General features: G+C 42.1%; 1 long non-coding RNA gene across 1 annotated transcript; it reads left to right on the forward strand.

Moving 5' to 3' along the window:
• The first annotated feature begins 14371 nt into the window (after nt 1-14371).
• Nucleotides 14372-15696, forward strand: LOC129765236 (uncharacterized). Its single transcript, XR_008741407.1, has 3 exons — nt 14372-14495; nt 14609-14704; nt 14770-15696. It is a non-coding gene; the product is annotated as an uncharacterized LOC129765236 (long non-coding RNA).
• The last annotated feature ends 5029 nt before the right edge of the window (nt 15697-20725 follow it).

Consider the following 20725-nt stretch of genomic DNA (forward strand, 5'->3'; position numbering starts at 1 on the left):
CGTCGAGACCTTAGGGATAATCGTGTGTAACCAACGACCGAACTCATCTTCACTCTGTTGAATAACAGACACGCGATCTAGATAACTAGATAAGTTTTTCATTTCGACATATCCTTTACGATGCTCTTGAGTAGTAGGCTCTTTATTTTTCTGTAGCTATAAAAACACTGTCATTAAATTGTATCTTTCTCTTTATCAAATAAACCATTGCTGCGCTAACTCTGTACCTCATCAGGTTATGGGCCCAGCGAGCAGGTTACCATAGTAACGGAAGTTTGTTTGAAAGTGTGCGCGTCGCGAGTAGTTTCGTTTGCGAGTGAAATTTTTTTTTCGGATCGTATAAAATGGAGGACGACCGCGTCCAAAGAGTGTATCTTTTCGACGGGAGAAATTTCTCGAATTGGAGCTTCAGGATGGAAGCGTACCTGGAAGAAATGGGTATACGTCATTGCGTCGAGAAGAAGCTGGAAGAGGAAGATTTTTTCGGAGAAAATGAAGCGGACACGGTTGCTGTGAAAGCGGAGAAGGAGGCTAAGCGAAATCGACGGAAGCAGGAGGACGCCAAGTGTAAATCAATACTGATCCACAAGATTGCCGATTCACAGCTGGAATACATCCGCGGAAAAACATCCCCACGAGACATCTGGTTGACGCTGCAGAACACGTTCGAGCGGAAAGGAGTTTCGGGAATTTTCTTTCTCCTGAAACAGTTGGCCGGGACGAAGTACGACGATCGTCGGCCAATGGAAGAGCACATTTTGGAGTTCGAGAAGATTGTTCGCGAATTGGAGTCAGCGGACATCAAATTCAACGAATCCGTTATAGTGTTCTTTTTGCTGCAGTCGATGCCGAAATCCTACGAGCAGCTCATCACCGTGCTGGAAACGTTGCCCGTGGAACAATGTTCGTTGGAGTTCGTCAAAACGAGGCTGCTGAGCGAAAATGTTAAGAGACAGCATTTCGTCGTGAAGCAGGAAGTTGGCACTGCGTTTGCGGGAAAGAGCAGGAACTTCAATTTTAAGTGTCACTCTTGCGGAAAACCAGGACACAAGCGTGCGAACTGCCCAGAACAAGTGAAGCAGGAACGATCGTCGAAGAAACCGGAAAAGCAGCAAAAGAAGCAGAGTAAAGCCCATTCAGCGGAAACCGACAGTGACATAGCCTTCATGACGAGCGAATCAAAGTCGGGTAGCGGTGATTTCCAGTGGGTACTGGACAGCGGGGCGTCCGAACACATGATGAGTACCAGAAGCTATCTTAAAAATGTTCGGCCGCTCGACACGCCTGTGACGATAAACGTGGCAAAAAGTGGGGTTAAACTCACTAGTGCTCTAGCTGGTGAAGTTGAAATGTTCTCGACTGTTGGAAGCAAAAAGCTGAGCTGTACGGTGCACAACGTTCTCTACGTGCCGGGACTGTATAAGAACTTATTCTCGGTGAAACGGATTACGGAACGTGGCATGGAGATAACTTTCGGAAGCAATAGTGCGCGGATTATGAAGCAGTCGGAAGTGGTCTGTACAGCCAGTCGCAGAGGGCGCCTGTACGAGCTGGACGTGGAACTGAAGCATCCGGAATCGGCGATGACAGGAAGTGTGGAAAACAGCCTACCGTTGTGGCACCGGCGTTTCGGGCACATCGGGAATACGAATCTGCTGAAGCTCATCCGAAGTGGAATGGTCGAAGGCATCGACGTGGACAGAAGCGTGAAACCGGAATCCGAAATTTGCGGCTCGTGCATGGTGGGAAAGCAAAACAGGTTGCCGTTTGAAGAAGCTGATTCGCCTCGTTCGTCTCGTCACGCTGAAGGCGAAAAGTGACGTGCATTCCGGAAGTTTGCTGCCATGGCCACGGCGAGATTCGGAAGCAGGATTGCCAGACTTCGCAGTGACAACGGTGGTGAGTACATCAACGCCGAATTCATTGATTTTTGTGAGCACACCGGAATCGTCATGGAACCCACCGTTCCATACACACCGCAGCAGAACGGTGTTGCCGAACGAATGAATAGGACGATTATGGAGAGAGCGAGGGCGATGCTGGACGATGCAGGTTTTAAGCGTTTGATGTGGAGCGAAGCGGTGTTGGCTGCGGTATATCTGAAGTCCTACGTCCGCCTTGCGGGAATCGAAAACGCCGTACGAGATGTGGTTCGGGCACAAACCAAATGTGTCCAAGCTGCGAGTCTTCGGAAGCAAAGTCTACAGTCATGTGCCGAAAGAGAAGAGAACCAAGCTGGATGCTAAAAGCCAAGTGTGTTTCTTGGTAGGCTACGCAGTCAACGGCTATCGTTTGTGGGATCCTGTTCGTCGCAAGGTCATTGTGTCTCGAGATGTGGCTGTGGAAGAAACTAAACGGAAACGTGAGTATACGGAAGTCTACACCGAAGATCATTTAGTATCGGACCAGCTACCCGAGCAGCTGCCTGAACCAGTTGCGGTGGAAGTTCCAGTCGTTGAAGATGTTCGAGTGCGACGAAGCGATCGTGAACGGAATCTACCAACCCGATTCGGTGACTACGACATGTGCGTTGCGTTTGCATTGAATGCGCAGAGCTATGTAGGAGAGCTGCCTGGTACGGTTGAGGAATTGCGGAAGCGGGACGATTGGCCGGAATGGGAACGTGCAATTAACCACGAGATGGCAGCGATGAATAAAAACCACACCTGGGATCTGGTGGAACTCCCTCCTGGTTGTAGGACGGTTGCAAGCAAGTGGGTGTTTAAAATTAAGGAAAATGAAGACGGATCGAACGGCAGGTACAAGGCGCGTCTGGTGGCAAAGGGGTGCTCTCAGCGGGAGGGCTACGACTACCAGGAAACTCCGGTGGTCCGGATGTCGACTGTGCGGACCTTACTGGCGGTTGCGGTGCAGCGGAATCTACATCTGTACCAGATGGACGTGCGCACTGCCTTCTTAAACGGACGACTGAAAGAAACGGTCTACATGCGGCTGCCTCCCGGATTTGAGAGGGGAAGTTTGGTCTGCCGACTGAACAAATCTCTATACGGCTTGAAGCAGGCACCACGCAGCTGGAACGAGCGGTTCAACGAGTTCATACTGAAGCTGGGATTCCGTCGTTCTCAGTACGATAGTTGCCTGTACACGAAGAACGAGAACGGCGTGCAGGTCTATCTGGTGCTTTATGTGGACGATATAATCCTGGCGTCGAATTGTCTGGAAGAGATTGGAAAAGTTAAGCAGAAACTGTCGGAGGAATTCGAGATGGATGACATGAACGAGCTTCACAGCTTTCTCGGAATCAAGTTCGAACGAGATCATCAAACGGGTAAATTAATAATTAATCAGTCTAAATACGTTTTTGATCTCTTGAAGCGATTCGGCATGGAAGGATGCAAGCCTGCATCAACCCCAATGGAGTCGAATCTGAAGCTGGAAAAGATGAAAGATTGCGACGTCTCGACTAAGCATCCGTACCGAGAGTTAATAGGATGTCTGACCTACTTGATGGTATCCACGCGGCCTGATATCAGTGTGGCCGTGAATTATCTGAGTCGCTTCCAAAACGGCGCCACCGAAGTCCACTGGGTCCATCTGAAGCGGATTCTTCGGTACTTGCAAGGTACGAAGCACTTCAGCCTGGAGTATCAACGGAGTCCAGGAGCAGATCCTTTGGTTGGATTCGCCGACGCCGACTGGGGAAGCGATATCCTCGATCGCCGATCAACCTCGGGATACATTTTTCAAATGTTCGGTAACACTGTCTGTTGGACCACCCGGAAGCAAGACACCGTTTCACTGTCGTCGACCGAAGCAGAGTACATTGCTCTTAGCCAAGCAGCATGTGAAGCCATATGGTTGAGGAACTTGCTAGGAGAATTCGACGTTGTTCTGAGTGCACCGTTGGTAATACACGAAGACAATCAGTCATGCATTCGTATTGCCGAGGAACCACGCGACCAAAAGAGGATGAAGCATTTAGACATCAGGTACAACTTCATTCGCGAGTGTATCCAGAATCAGCACATCCAAGTGCGGTACATACCAACGGGGCAACAACTTGCGGACTTCTTCACCAAAGGCCTTCCGGTGTGTACGTTCAAGGAACATCGAGCAACGCTGCGTCTGAGAGGGGGTGTTGAATAACAGACACGCGATCTAGATAACTAGATAAGTTTTTCATTTCGACATATCCTTTACGATGCTCTTGAGTAGTAGGCTCTTTATTTTTCTGTAGCTATAAAAACACTGTCATTAAATTGTATCTTTCTCTTTATCAAATAAACCATTGCTGCGCTAACAACTCTGTACCTCATCACACTCCACATGCGCTGCCAACTTACGAGTGTGTGCTGACGAGGAATGTGAAAAAATTCGTTATAAGCAATTTGCCTTCCAAAAAGTGTGCCTTCTGAAGCACCCACCTTAGCTAGCGAGTCCGCCTTCTCATTGCTCGATTCCGGGGAATTTTCGAGCATTCCCCGGAATCGAGCAATGAGAAGGAACCCATGCTAAGGTAATCTTGAATAATTTTTCGACCAAAACACTCAATAGTTGTCTTATTCTTGTTAGGAAATAAGATGAGCGTTTATCAACTTTCATTGAGCGGATTGCCTCTATTGAGCTGAGACTGTCTGAAAAAATAAAATAATGGTCGATGGGCAGTGTTTCAATGATCCCTAGAGCATAGTATATCGCACCCATTTCAGCGACATACACGGAACAAGGAACTTTGAGTTTGAAAGAGGCACTGGTATTTTCATTGAAGATGCCGAAGCCAGTGGACCCGTTTATGAATGAACCGTCAGTGAAGAACATTTTATCAGGTCTAACTTTACCCCCATATTCTGCCGAGAATATCGGCGGAATAGAATCTGAGCGTAGATGATCTGGGATTCCATGGATTTTTTGTCGCATGGACAGATCAAAAATGATAGAGGAATTGTAAAAGTATGGGAAGCAAACTTGGGATGCCTTGTGAAGGGTGCACGTCGTGGGTAAGGTACTCATGGTATAAAGACATAAAACTTGACTGAGGAGTCAGCTGGAGTAGATTTTCGAAGTTATCAATCACCAATGGATTCATGATCCTGCAACGGATGAGAAATATGTAGGATAATTCTGTGAACCGAAGAGTAAGCGGGAGTACTCCTGCCAAGACTTCGAGACTCATCGTATGTGTCGAATGCAAACTCCCCATGGCTAGACGCAAGCAACGATATTGTATCCTCTCCAGCTTGAGAATATGAATCCTGGCAGCTGATCGGAAGCAAAAACTGCCATATTCTAACACTGATAATATCGTTGTTTTGTATAACTGAATGAGGTCTCCTGGATGGGCACCCCACCATGTTCCGGTTATTGTTTGGTAAAAATTGATTCTTTGCTGGCATTTTTGTTTCCAATACGCAATGTGTATTCCCCAGGTACATTTAGAGTCAAAATATACTCCAAAGTATTTGAAAAACATCGAGTGCCTGATCGTTTTGCCGGATAGGTGAAGCTGGAATTGGGCGGGTTCGTGCTTCCTAGAAAAAACGACCATTTCGGTTTTCTCCGTAGAGAATTCGATACCCAACTTGAGAGCCCACGTGAACAGGTTGTTCAGGGTATCTTGCAAGGATTTTTGCAGAACGGCGGGATTAGTACCCGTGATGGAAATAACTCCATCGTCTGCAAGTTGTCTCAACGTGCAATCTCTAGTTAGACAATCATCTATATCATTGACGTAAAAACTGTACAAGAGGGGGCTTAGGCAGGAGCCTTGCGGTAGGCCCCGTCGCGTCGTTGTAGTAGATGTTCTGTTAAGCTCATTGTTTTTAAGAGGCTGTAAACATTATGAAGTAGATGCTTAATTTTTATTTATATACGGTAAGTCACACTTAATGCGACATATAGCTAATTGGACAGACCTGTATTCCGACACGTTTAATTGGACATTTTAACCTCTAATTGGACATTGCCCCACATTGAAAGTCTCCACCAGATGCGACACTGTACCACTGTCTTCACGAATGTCCAATTACAGATCAAAATCGCCTCCAATGCGACACTGAGCGGTGCCTCGGCATGTCGTATTAAATGTGAATTACAGGATTGAAATTACAGATTCAGTTGTTGAACCGCGATCTGTAAGATTATGATTATAAATTGCTGAATTGCGTCTGCCACGTGTTTAGTAAGCATTAACTGTTGACGCGGCGTGAAGCCGAGGACATAGTAAATGCGATGCGGTGCGATGCAAAGCAGTTAATTGGAGCTCATCGCGTGCTATGACATACTGATTGCTTTAGATCACGCGTTTTTTGACCTTTCAATCCAGTCCGTTCTACATGTAAACAGCCTAGCATAAGAATGCCAGATATGATAACATGTCTTCATTTTGTAAATAATTGATTTATAAGATATTTAATTTAGAAAAAAAAGACGGGTGGGTAATGTCGGGGACATAACCGGAGTGACGTAGGACTATACAAAGGGGACAGCTTTTGCTAAATATATATATTAAATATATTGTTTTATTTTATTCTGCTACGTGAATACCTACCTATCTACCTGAAAAATGGATTAGTTTACTGTTTACTCTTCATGAACATGTTGGGGGTTCTGAAAAGAACCTTTGGTGTTGTGTTTTTGCGTTTTTTTTACAAACTTTCTCAATTTTTTCTCGCTGTCTTATAGTTAATTCTTGATTTTTTTCCGAAGGCTTTGTACTTATTAAATGTTCAACGCCGGGCATCTTTCGGCGTATGCACATATCGTACAATCAAAATGATGGCTGTGATAGGGGATGTATAGGTGGTCATCAGCTCATTCACTATCATATATTTCACTATTGAGCACATTACCGTACCTTAAACTGTTTCCGTGTTTAGGAGACGAATGAATTGTAAGATTTGTAGTTTCCGCAAACAAAGTAAATAAAAATGAAAAAGAACTGAGGTTTTGGAGACGAACTCTACGATCTGTCGAGAAATAAACGAGCTATAAGCGTTCTGAAAAACCAACAGTAAATACATGGACGAATGACCTTCGGATTAAAGCCCTTTAAAATAAGAACAGAGCAGCAGGAAATACATAGAGGCGAATGAACTGCAAAGTTCAAAGTCTCTTAAAAACAAAGAAAGAAGAATAAGGAAATACATAGCTCATCATATTGCTCCTTAGTTATTTTTCTATACAATGCAGATGTAACGTCATTCATTTTTCAACATCAGTTATCAACCAAAGAAAGCAGTTCTTGCTACCGAGAAAATTCGTTAATGCCATCCTGCATACAATGTGTTGTAATTTGAAGCCATTTTTAATTCGGAAACCATGCATGGGTTTGTGAAAACTGAATGATCAATTTAAAAGACCCCAACCACCAATAAGTTCAAGAACAAGATAAACAAAATAAATCAGTTTATATTATATGTCATATTATGTCTCTTTAGAATGCATTGGTATTGTGAAAAACTTTCAATAACTCTTCTTTGAAAGGTTTAATGGCCCTGAAAAGCGACGTGTTTTACGGTGGCTGGTTTTGCCACCAAAGCAGTCTGTATAAACAAACTTTTTCCTTCTTCTACCTGCTTCCGTTTTGCGATTGCGTTTGCCACTCGCTGAAACTAGTTGTTGCCACCGAACCGAATGTGCTCTGTTCTGTTCGGTTTTGCGGGTTTTTTTTATTGTTGTGAGCAGCTTTGCAAGCCAACTCGAGCACTCCGGCGGCCGAAATTCTATAACCGCTATTAGGTATACTGGTGCTCCGGCACCAATCCGTTGATGCGATGAGATGTGAAACGATGCCACACAACCACACTGATTTACGGTTTGAAAGAGAATGATATATTTTTCAGCGGATCCGCGCCTTTTGTACTCTAGCGGTACACACTCACAGGATAGAGACAAATCAGCAGACTAAGCCAAAGGGGCGAGTCCAACGAGACGAACGAAAGAGCGTTAAAAGGCAGCGATGGCAAAAAAATACATTAGAGGCGAATGAACTGCAAAGTTTAAAGCCTCTTAAAAACAAAGAAAGATAGAAGAAAAATACATTCATTACGACTTGTTCGCTCGTTGGATTCACATGCAGGCTAAAAAGGGTCCTTTTCAGGATCACAAAATTATCTTTAATCTAAAGAGTTTATTGTTTTGTTATCACTCGATATCCCCATCTTGTTCGGCTAAACCTTCCTGTTTAGCGATTGCGTTTGCCACTCGCCACAGCTTTCACAGTTGGAAAATTTCTCCCCATCCAGCTTGTGACATGTTGTACAGTAAATTACATTTAATGCGACGTGCCGAAACACCACTCAGTGTCGCATTGGAGGCGATTTTAACCTGTAATTGAACATTTGCGATGACAGTGGTACAGTGTCGACTTTCGATGTGGGGTCATAATTTGGACCTCGAACTTTATGTTTACAAAAATGTCCAACTAAATATGTCGCATTACAGGTCCGTCCAATTAGCTGAATGTCGAGCTAAATGTAAATTACTGTACTTTCAATCTAGAAGCAATTTAAAAATTAATGAATATTGAATAATCGGGAAAGTCCCCAACCATAAATAAGCTCAGAACAACTGCCAAATTCACATACTCATCATATACTGGCAAACAAATTATGAAAAAATCAATTTGTGTTTTATTATTATTTTGGATATTATTTTAGAAAGCATTGAACTGTATTTCGTAAACTCTTTTTTGAAAGGTTTAATGGCCCTGATAAGCGCCGTGTTTAATGGAATTTTAGAAAACTTAGTACTCGTGGTTTTGAAAAAAACCATTTCGAACGCCCTCGATGCCGCCTTATTCTGGATTTGCCACCAAAGCAGATTGTATAAAGAACAAACTTTTTTCTTCTGCTACCAGCTGCCGTTTTGCGATTGCGTTTGCCACTCGCTGCAACTGCCTGTTGTTGTCTTGATGTCCACCGAACCGAATGTGTTCTGTTCTGAATGCGGGTTTTCTTATCGTCGCGAGCAGCTTTACCAGCCAACTCGATCACTTCGACGGCCGAAACTATGTGGTGTACGGTTTGAATGAGAATGATCGTTACGGCAGCGGAGCGGGGATTTTTAAGCTGACTGGCTGGCTCGAGAATTACGCATGTGTGAGACAGTGACCAATGTTTCGTTCATTTTTTTCTTTTTCATTTCCAATGGTGCTTCATTCTATTTCGCTGCTTCTCTGGTTGCCCGTTTTGGTCGGTACGATTTGAGGAGCACAAAATGGACCAATAAAAAATGGGCACATAGTGCATTTGGACAATACTTGATATTTCACAATTATTCAATTATTTATCTCAAGAAAAATGAAATGTTATTCATTATGATAGATGCGTAGATATATTTCCTATCAATTGATGCCAAAACCATTGCGATCTATTGAGAAATGCTCGAGTTTTAAGCGTTTCAAATCTTGCATTTTTTCCTACTTGTTCAGTGTCTAGATTTCCATTTCACCCCCTATATCTTCCGGTTAGACGTAGTCCTACGTCAAAATGTCTGTATACGATATTTTCCTGAGAAAAACTTCAACCGAACATTTAAATTGCAAGTATAGCGAATCAAACATTTTCCTCAAGGTGGCCGTACACTGTTTGCCCGGAGGTCAAATATTTTATATTTTTTGACAGATAAGGTTTGATTTGATATTCGTACAAACACTATTTTGTTTGCCACTCTTCAATTTTAAACAGTAGTAAACAATATCAAACACCGAACATGGAAAAAAATCAACTGAAATATCCAAGGTAACCTAACCATGTACCGACAGGTTCGAAGAACAGACTGAAAAAATATTTAGGCATCCAATAACTGAATATTTGCTTGTCGTGTTTTGTGTAGAATATATTTGATCAGTACACGTTGACCAAATTTTATCTGTCAAAAAGAGTCAAATATTTGGCTTCGGTCAAACAGTGTATGAGCACCCTCAGTGGTATTGCAGGGTAAGTATATGACAAGGTAGTCTGGATTGACTAGTACATCAGTAATATCATGGACAGACATACAGCTGTACTAGCGTTGTACGTGTACAGCGTTGTATAGGTACCATCGTACCATGACAGACATACTTTGGTTGTACATTGTATGTCAAACTGACAATCAGAATTTTTTCCGATTTTTACCACAAATTTCAAAGAAAAAGGTTTTTATTTAGCGTTCAAACTATCAAACATAACAACCAAGTTTAAAATCTGAGTTTATAACTCAAGAGAAAGTCAATGAAAAGAACGTTTACCAAACGTTTTGAATCGGTTTGTTCATGCTACCCACCACTAACCGTCTATGGCGCTGCGCGCAGTACAGCTGTAGCCATGTACAGCGGTAAAATAGGTCGGTACAGGTACAACGATTGTACCGAGTTGCTTGCATGGTTCTAGCGCTGTACATGGTGACAGACATACAATTTTCGAAGTACAGCGGTAGAACAGCTGTATGTCTGTCATAAGTATAACAGTGAGGCTGTGACGTGTTAGCTTTGCAAGTATCATGGAACGGTATAATAAATTTGTCTAAATAAATTTATTTTTATCGTATTTTAGCCTAATGTTTATATTTATTCATTACAGCGTAGATAAAATCTTTTTAAATTTACATACATGATGCATATAACTGGCATATAAAAGTCGAATACGATATTATTGCAACACAATAAATTTATTGAATTTCTTTTTATTAAAAAAAAGACGGGTGGGTAATGTCGGGGACATAACCGGAGTGACGTAGGACTATACACAGGGGACAGCTTTTGTTAAATATATATTTTAAATATATTGTTTTATTTTCTTCTCCTACGTGAATACCTACCTATCTACCTGAAAAATGGATTAGTTTACTGTTTACTCTTTATGAATATGTTGATGGATCTGAAAAGAACTTTTGGTGTTGTGTTTTTGTTATCACTCGATATTCCCATCTTGTTCGGTTAAACCTTCCTGTTTAGCTATTGTGTTTGCCACTCGCCACAGCTTTCACAGTTGGAAAATTTCTTCCCATCCAGCTTGTGACATGTTGTTCAGTAAATTACATTTAATGCGACGTGCCGGAGAAACACTTTGCCACTCACTGAAACTAATTGTTGCCTTGATGAGCGCCGAACCGAAGCTGCTCTGTTCTTGATGCGGGTTTTCTGATTGTCGTGAGCAGCTTTGCAAGCCAACTCGAGCACTCCGACGGCCGAAACTCTATAATCGCTGTTAGGTATACTGGTGCTTCGGCACCAATCCGTTCGGCCTAGTTACCCTTGCGGAGCAATCAGTGAATGCGACCAACAGGGAACTGGAGACCTGCACGGTTCGAGTGAGACTTTGCCTTTCCCTTAACTTGTCCTCCTTTGTTACGTCCACGATGCCGATGCCGTACAACCACACGGGTTTACGGTTTGAAAGAAAATAAGATATTTTTTGGGGTCCGCGTGTTTTATACTCTAGCGGTACACACTCACAGGATAGAGACAAATCGGTAGACTTAACCAGAGGGACGAGTCCAACGAGGCGAACGAATGAGCGTTAAAAGGGAGCGATGGCAAAAAAATACATTCATTACGATTTGTTCGCTCGTTGGATTCACATGCAGGCTAAAAAGGGTCCTTTTCAGGATCACAAAATTATCTTCAATCTAAAGAGTTTATTGTTTTGTTATCACTCGATATCCTCATCTTGTTCGGCTAAACCTTCCTGTTTAGAGATTTGTTGCCACTCGCCACAGCTTTCACAGTTGGAAAATTTCTTCCCATCCAGCTTTGTCACATGTTGTACAGTAAATTACATTCAATGCGACGTGCCGAAGCGCCACTCAGTATCGCATTGGAGGCAATTTTAACCTGTAATTGAACATTTGCGATGACAGTGGTATAGTGTCGACTTTCAATGTGGGGTCATAATTTGGATCTCTATGTTTACAAAAATTTCCAACTAAATAAGTCGCATTACATGTCCGTCCAATTAGCTTAATGTCGAACTAATTGTAAATTACTGTACTTTCAATCTGGAAACAATTTAAGAATTGGGGAAAATTGAATAATCAGGAAAGTCCCCAACTATCAATAAGCTCAGAACAACTGTCAAATTCACATACTCATCAGATCCTGGCAAACAAATTATGAAAACATCAATTTGTGTTTTATTATTATTTTGGATAATGTTTTAGAAAGCATTGAACTGTATTTCCTAAACTCTTTTTTGGAAGGTTTAATGGCCCTGAAAAGCGCCTTGTTTTATGGAATGGTTCCAATTTAGAAAACTTAGTACTCATGGTATTGAAGAAAACCATTTCGAACGCCCTCGATGCCGCCTTGTTCTGGATTTGCCACCAAAGCAGTTTGTATAAAGAACAAACTTTTTTCTTCTGCTACCTGATGCCGTTTTGCGATTGCTTTTGCCATTCGCCACTCGCTGCAACTGCCTGTTGTCTTGATGTCCACCGAACCGAATGTGTTCTGTTCCGAATGCGGGTTTTCTTATCGTCGCGAGTAGCTTTGCCAGCTAACTCGATCACTTCGGCGGCCGAAACTATATAACGCCGGCTAGGTGGACTGGTACACTGGTACTAACGCGCTCGGCCTAGCTACCCTTGCGGGGAACTCCAGATCAACACGGTTCGAGCGGGATTTTGCCTTTCCCTTCACTTTTCCTCCTTTACCATGTCCAGACATGGCTGCTTGGGTTGGTTTGTTGATGTGTTGTGATGCGAACCGATGTGGTGTACGGTTTGAATGAGAATGATCGTTACGGCAGCGGAGCGGGGATTTTTAAGCTGACTGGCTGCCTCGAGAATTACGCATGTGTGAGACTGCGACCAATGTTTCGTTCATTTTTTTCTTTTTCCTTTCCAATCGTGCTTCATTCTATTTCGCTGCTGCTCTGGTTGCCCGTTTTGGTCGGTACGATTTGAGGAGCACAAAATGGACCAATCAAAAATGGGCACATAGTGAATTTTGAGAATGCTTGATATTTCACAACTATTCAATTATTTATCTCAAGAAAAATGAAATGTTATTCGTTATGATAGATGCGTAGATATATTTCCTATCAATTGATGCAAAAACCTTTGCGATCTATTGAGAAATGCTCGAGTTATAAGCGTTCCAAATCTTGCATTTTTTCCTACTTGTTCAGTGCCTAGATTTCCATTTCACCCCCTATATCTTCCGGTTAGACGTAGTCCTACGTCAAAAAAACAAATTCCTAGGAAAGTTTTATACATGTATAAAGATTCGTTTACTTATATTGAATCATTTATTTGAGGCTGTTTGGTAAGATTCTAGACACTTTCTCTTCACGTCATTCTGTGCAACAGTACCCGGTACCTTTCTATATTTCTATTATTATTCCAATTCCTTAGGTTCGTTCTTAGTTCCCGCTCTAGGGCAGTTCGATGGATTCGTGTTTTTCAAAAATTAGCCTTATATAAATCCAGAACGCCAAATGTGCAACTTAATGTGCGATTCACATAGCACGTTATGGAGAAGAACGTCTACGTTCCGTCAACGTCTCCACCAATTCACACATGCAGTCAATGATTTCACCAGCACCGTCACGTCAAATGCCAAACGAATGATTTATTTAATTTTATTCCTGGTGTCGCCACCTACAACAATTTTGAATTGCAATGCCCCCTTTAAAATCAGCATGCCTAGAATCAGTTTTAAATTTTGGAAAATTCAATGAGAATCATTGAATTCAATTATTTAAATGCTTAAACCCCGTAGTCCGACCCACTACTGATTTTCATTCCGAAATTTGGAGTTAGGGCGATTACACATTATCCGGTTTCCGCCGGACCGGTTAGTATCCCAAATGGCAAATTTCGACCGTACCAACCTCTTCACGGCGCCGTGATGCAGCCGTCCACTGCGACTGCAATGTCCGGTGACCGGACAAGCATTATACGCGATGACAGTAGTATTGTGTCGACGTCTGGTACAGACACCGGTTTGGGAAAGTAAATCATTCCCTATGAGAATATCAGACCTTAAGACAGTTAAATTGTTCAAACTTTTAATGAAAATTTTTACTTTTTATTATGTGATCACTTAAAACTCGTAATACTGATTCTTACTTAACCATTTTTGTATAATTTTCTTGATATTGTCACTAAAACTCATCATTGTAATATGAAATTATTATGAAACACAATTCTTGTTCAGGGGGTTTTCATCACTTGCAAAAGAACGTGTAACACTATTGCATTAAGAACATATTTTATAAGAAAATGTTAATTTCATTCATAATTTTTATTTTTAAATATGTGTTAACTGCACCCGAAAATCAATTATCACTATCATTTCCCAAAAGCGGAGCACGAACCTCCACGCGAATTGACAGTTGTTTTCATGTCTGTTAGTATTAGTACAATTCAGGCAATTTTTCGCCCCATATATTAGTATGTGTGTGCCATTTGACGTTTGTTTGTTGATTTTGAAATCAAACAGAATTTGCAAGTGGTATGGACACTGAATTTTTTATTTCGCTTCTTTATTTAGCTGCAGTGAAAAATTTCAGTGATGAAATGGAGTGTTTTGCCATGGATTATGTTCAACGGTGTGTAGTGTCTTCTGACAAATTAATCGAGCTATTAAATTAACTTCTGTTTATGTTTAGCTCACAGCAACTACGAGTTCTTAAATTATCTTCCGTTTTTGTATTGTTCACAGATTCGCTACTGAACAAGTTCGATGATGTCAAACAAATCTCCAACTGGTTCTTCAAAGGGCATATTTTGAGCGACTTTATCGAGATTTTATGAGGAGGTCAGTCTTTGTTTATTTGAGCACATCAAAAATAGCTCTCCTAATATTCTTATTGGGTATTTCAGACAGTTTGACCTGATTTGGGACGCGATCGACGACGAAGTGGTCGAGGCTCGGCTTGAGGAACTCTAGCCCAAAATGTCCGATCTGTGATCGGTGATCGAGATGCCCGACACCGAAGCATCGGTTCTGTCATAACAAAATCACCCAAATCTCAAATTAAAATATCTGAGTCAGGCATTCTTTGCCCAAGATCCACGTATAAATAGCTGTGCGTTGATTTGCTATACGCTCGAGAAGCTACCGCTGCCCCAGGAGTAGGTGCTCGACGAATTGCGGCATATGCTGAGCCCGTTTCTGGACGAGGATCTGCGGATGCAGCAATGGGATAGCATTTGAAGGAATCATGTTATTTTTAGGAAGGAATTATGATGTTATTTTAGTCGTACAGATTTCTACTGTAATGGTGAAATGAAAAACACTCTAGAATGAATGAAAGGGCATATATTATCTCGTAGACAAATTCCAAGATAATCACAGGAAATGAACACATTACACATATAAATAAATAGTGCCGCTAGCTTCTTACGGAATGTTATTATTTTTTCGGTCTTAAAATTGTACACTTGTTTCTGAGACTGTTGAACCAATATGTGGCAACAGAACGTGTGAAAAAATCATGCTATTTGTGTATGTTTAGAAACAAAATAACTGAGCATATGAATGACTACACCACAACTGGACTAAATTTAGTTATTCTAAAGTGGGGCGGAAGTATTTACAATAGGTGCTGCAAGAACACCGTTATGATCCAGGATGCGCTAATGCCCGTGAGGGCTGCTCTTACTTTGACCATGCTCCTGATGTGCCACACAATATGAAAACGCTCGTGGTTGCCGCAGCAGCTGTGGTTTAAAAAGTTTCGGTCTGCAAACAGCTGCATGTAGCCGGAATATTTGCAGCAATGTGTACCTGTCAATCCACTATATAAATAAATGCATGCATGTCTATGTGAGAGATGTACAGTTTTGTGTAGTGTATTTGTATGTAAGAGATGTTTTGTGTAGCGCGAGGTCTCTTTCACATTGTTATCCGATTTTCCGTCCAAACCCAGCGGCGTTTTTTGAAACCGGTCCGGCAGAAACCGGATAATGTGTAATAGGCCTTAAGAGATATGTTGGCAAAAAAAGTACTGTAAGTTACTTATAATGCGATATGCTGAGGCACCACTCAGTGTCGCATTGGAGTCGATTTTGACCAGTAATTGGACATTCGCGACTGGTGGCGACTTTCAATGTGGGACCATAATTTGGGCCCGAACTCAATGTTTACAAAAATGTCCAATTAGAGGTAAAAATGTCTAATTAAACGTGTTGCATCACAGATCTGTTCATTTAGCTTAATGTCGATTTAGATGTAAATTACTGTACAACCAAATCAAAACAAAAGCCGAGACACAAAGCCCAGACAAAAACCAAACGAGCCGTCCGTCTCCGTCAATTATTCTTTTCTGTAAATTCTGCCGGTCGTTTTCGTTGAACGTATGCTGACGGGTCGTTACGTTGCTGGTGTATGTGAATGTTTTCATGAGAATGGCATGGTAGAATCATTGACGTATTTTGACGTGACGGGACGTGAACGTGACGTGTATGTTGTATGTGAATCGCACTTAACTCGAAGAGAGTCCGTAAAAGAGTGGAAGAATGGTATAAGGAGGAGTAGATATTCGGCTCGTGTCTATGTGTGGGTATGCGTTGAAGCGTTACCCGTTTATCGGCTACGTACTGTTGTGCTAGTGGTGGTGCTAACCTGTGCTAACCCGTCACAGGTTAAGCGCTAAGTTAAGTTCTATTGACATCGCGTTTGATATGCCACACAGAAACGATTGTACAAACGGTAGTCATTGCTCCACCGGTTCAGCTCTTGTTTAGCAAGTGGACATCACAGCCTACAAAAACGCCGGAGAGCAGAGGATTTTAACCTCTTAAGTTCTCTCACCTTCTGTTACCGCAAACTGGTTTTTGTGCAGCCCTCCGCGCTGGTACGCAATCAGCGATGATATGAGCAATGATATGAGCTGGATGATCGATATCGAGTGAGATAACTGGATGAGTGGCCTTGGCAATCGAGCACCTTGATAATGCAGCATCATTTGCTAGCACTAGATCGAGCAAGTGGCCATTCCTGTTCAACACTAGATTGATCTGCGTAAGTCAATGAAAACAGAATCCATCGAGTAAGGCCGAGGAAGGAACCGAAAACGTGATCGTAAGCAGTCGATGGAAGGTGGGGCGTTCGACGAGATGTTCCACACTAAACCAGACTGGTTGCAGTCGCTGAACGCGAATGCAACGTCCTGTGCTTCAAGCTGATAAATGACGGCTCCAGCGGAATCAATGTGCTTCCCGACGCAGTTGAGATCAGATCTCTTATCAGGTGGTAAATAGATTACGCCGATACTAACGACTAAACCTTCCGTCCGGATTTTAACCCAAAGCTGTTCTAGAGTGTCACCCACCGGAGTGGGATCGTTGAAACCGCCCAACCTGGATGTGACAGCTATCAAAACACCACTACCACGTGATTTGGAGCTATTGCGGCGATTGCGATCGTTACGGTAAACGGTAAATGTGTTTCCAATGGCGAGGATGTTTACTGAAAGCGTCAGACTCATCAGGCACGTAAGTGCTGATTTCGGATGTATACTTGCCTGCAATGGCAGTTTGGGAGGCCCCCTTTCCATTCTCAAACTCAGGTCCGGAATGGCTGTTGAGCGCTTGCTGGAAATACTCAACTGAGATGAGGGGATTAGGGGCTCCCATAAGGCTGGCAGATGTGCATCCCGGCGTCGAGCGAGTGTTTGATGCAGATGATGAATGTGGCTGATTGAAGCTTGAAGAAAGGCACATCGATGGCGGTTGAAATGAATCAGAGGAGAAACAGAAACGTTGTCTAGAACCGTTGAGCAAATCAGGTACATACGTGCTACTATTGAATGAGTACTTGCCTGCGATAGCGGTTTGGAAGATCCCCTCTTCATTCTCAAACTAAGGACCGGGATGGCTTTGAAAGACACAAAAGTGAGAGAGCTGGTGTTTGTAGGGTCTTGATATATGTATTACCCCTCGACTAAAAACAATTAATGTATTGTCCCTTACACATCAGATGACGCATCCCTGGTTTAGGAAAGTTGAGAGAGGAGAGAATACATAATAGACAAGAGTGTAGATGTGAGGAAAAACGGACAGAATTGAAGAAGCTTCGCTAGAGACAAGGTGTGATAGGTGTATCGCTGGAACTGAAAATAAACGTGTTTGAAGTCAGTGAATAAATTGGTGTGTAATAATTATTTCCCATTCCGAGCTCTCCCGTGCATTCCTCACAGTGTTCTTGTCTTTTGGAATCAGCTTCACCACCGTAAGATCGCTGTTGGTTTGGAGGTTTGCTTTGACCATTGCTGTCACAGCTTTGGTTGTAACGTCAGGACGAATTCTGGAGAGATTCAACCAGAATTTCTGCTCCTCCTAGTTACACATAGGTACCAACACGACATTGTCTATCATCTGATTACTACAAACACGGCAGTTTTCTGAGGCTCATTCAGTAGTATTCAGATCAAGCGGCCTTTTATTGGTCCTACGTTGTGTTTTTGAAGGCCAGTTAGCAGCTGGAGAAAACTGAACACTGGGATTTGAGCTCATCTGCTTAATTTCAACACGTTACTCCGTAATTGCATTCGTCAAAGAGTTTAGTGATGATGTTTGCTCAGCATTTGCCGAAATAGATCGGAGGAGCGAGTTTTCGAACAGTTCAGCGCATCTGTCACACATTCAAAAAAGATTCTTCTTGTGTGACGTGAAGTACGACTGTAATGCTCTTGATACTCCGGAGCAAATATTGATGTGGAAAAGCCACCACAGTACCCGCGACAAACAACATAATCAATACCGGTGATAGAATCAGAGCATTTTGAGCATGTCTTAGCCATTCTTAAGCGCCTACTGATATGCAGGGAGCGGAACAAGTTTCAAATAGTCTGAAACTTGACTTGTATGCTGTAATGTCGTGATTTGCGTACGATTTTAGTTTCCATGTTCAAATGTAGATGTCATTCCGAGAGAAAAAAAGCGTGGAGTGTGGTACGGTATTGTTTTTGGAATGCAATCACAGTCAAAACAGCACACTGTTTTCACACACTTAGCACGAACAAACGAAGAAATAGGCACCACCGCGTTGAAATAAGACGACAAATGAGTCGAACGAGAGGAAAATCGCTATTTAAAGGTTCAAAAAACTACCATAAAAACGTCGAAAAAAAAACACAGATCAGAAACAAGACATGAACCATAAAAACAGAGTTGCAAAAAAAATCTCAGACCCCGCGTTTTTTGTGCCTTCACGTATGTTACGTCATCTATCACACAGCAACTGTACTTGGTCAACATCACCATATAAAAGTTTCTAGTGTGGTTTTCAGCAATATTTTGCTGTCATTCATCGTGTTTTGAGAAATGTAATATGCACAGCTTTGTGAAGACGAAAAAAGTCCAGTCCATAGCATGACTTTCTGAACAAAGCTTTGTGAAACGCCGACCTTATTGACAACATCACGTGTTGAAATGTTGAAAATTCAGGTGAAATTGGTCTTGCCTTCTTTTCCGCTCCGCACTCATGATCCAATGTCATTCGGTTCTTGAACCTAGTTGCAACACTCTTAAGGCGGTAGAATACGAGATTCGCTGTGAAGTAAAAGATTACTGGTTTCTATAGGTGGCATAAATTTCACAAAGCCGCATATCACAAAACCGCGCTGTTTGGAGTAGTGGTACGAAGCTAAATTTGGCCAAAACAAGGACTTTTGATGGGGGTTTTCGTAGCCTAATTGGTTGTGTGTCCGCTACTAAGCGAACAATCAGAGCTCATAATGCAGGGCCTCTCAACTGACCATCTTTGTGTGTTATTCTAGCAACTACGTCCATGCATCAATCATCATGTGATGGTGATTCCAGCCTCTCACTCTATTTATAACACAACTATTCAACAATCTAATATCAACAGTCCCACTGTGTCCAAATGTGAACATTCGAACAATACGAATATTCTTACGCCGAAAAATCCGACATGTGTTGTGTATCGATAGAACAGGAATACTTTTACGCCTAGATACCGTGCATCTGTGTGTTCGTTCTACTGGTTGAAAGCTCCTTGTTATAGTGTTAATTCTTGCTCTGACTCCGGAAAATATCCGCATAACGCTCCTTCGTAATGTGCGAAGCTTCACATAAATGTAGTCCCTTTGTCAGCGCAGGATGTGTTTCCATCTGGACAACAAAAAACTCAAACTGTTTGCAGTTTGTCAAACGCATTCTCAAATTTGAAGATAAATTGAGTATATTAATATATACTAGGCCCTATTATAGAAATCGAGTCGATAAGAATTTTGCTCGTTAGCTCAATTTTTCTATTATAGATACCGAGCAAGTCGATAGCATCGACCGAGTGAATTCTATCGATGCAACTATAGATTTGATATTATATTATATAGATTTGTAACACATGAAGTTCGTGCTCGGTGTGATTGTATCGACTTCTCGATTCGATTTCTATAATAGGGCCCACTGTATATTATCGATTCTTTACGATCGAAACGATGCTAACTATTTGAGTTTCATTTTTTATACGTTGTTATGCGCTTTCGACACCTCAAGACGTGACAATCCTCGATATAGATTGACAACGGCAAGAACATGGCAAGATTGACAACGGGAATACGGCAGGTGTTTTTTTTTACACTATTATAGTGACTTTCAACACATTTTGGTTGGTTCGTCACTTTGACTTTCTTTTTTGGAAGAATGTCGGGAGTAAGAATTGAACTCGTGACTCTTAACATGAGAGGTATGGATGTTATCTCTACACTAGATCGTCTTCCACGGCGAGAGTTCATTTGTGTGTATACAAATGAGATTTATCGCGGAATTCACCTTGTAGAAACGAGTGACACACGTGACAATTGTCATC

Source organism: Toxorhynchites rutilus, chromosome 2 (assembly GCF_029784135.1).
Source record: "Toxorhynchites rutilus septentrionalis strain SRP chromosome 2, ASM2978413v1, whole genome shotgun sequence".
NCBI classification, from domain to species: Eukaryota; Metazoa; Arthropoda; class Insecta; order Diptera; family Culicidae; genus Toxorhynchites; species Toxorhynchites rutilus.